Below are 603 nucleotides of genomic sequence, written 5' to 3'. Positions count from 1 at the left end.
GCCCCGGTGGTTCCGTCCGCCCCACGCCCCGCCCCCACGCCCCGCCCCGCCCCGCCCCGCTCCAGGGAGCCGGCCGGCTCGCTCCGAACCCCGCCCCCGGGCGCCGCCGCCACCGCCCCGCCGTCACCAGGCGTTCTCCTCCCCGCCCAGGTGGTAGCGCCCGTCCCGGGGAGGTAGCGGCGGCCCTTTCCGCCCCTCCTCCCCGGGCCTGACAGGAACCGGGCTGGCTTGGGGACAACTCAGAGTCCCGCACCGGAACGGAAGGGGGAGGTGGGCTGGGGGTAGGGCTCGTCGTCCACCGCGGGAGGGTCCCTCTGTCCGCCCCCTCCCAAAGCCAGGGTTTGGCTCTTTCCCTCAACCTGACGTGCCAAGATGGCGGCGGCGCCCAGGCTCCGAAGGGGAGGAGGGGCGGGAATGCGAGGAGGGTGGGACGTACCATCCCATCCCGGGGGAGAGAGGAGGAACCCTGCGAGGGGAAAAGGAAGTCCTGCCGGGAAAACCAAGGAACGCCCCCTCGCTCCACCCAAGTGTGGATCTTCCCACTCCCCTGGGCCTGGCGCGCGCTCCACCCGCGGGTCACGCCCCCTTCCCCTGGGGCCAATG

This window comes from Mustela lutreola, chromosome 15, assembly GCF_030435805.1.
Source record: "Mustela lutreola isolate mMusLut2 chromosome 15, mMusLut2.pri, whole genome shotgun sequence".
In the NCBI taxonomy this organism is placed as follows: domain Eukaryota; kingdom Metazoa; phylum Chordata; class Mammalia; order Carnivora; family Mustelidae; genus Mustela; species Mustela lutreola.
Note: the sequence above shows the minus strand (reverse complement) of the source record.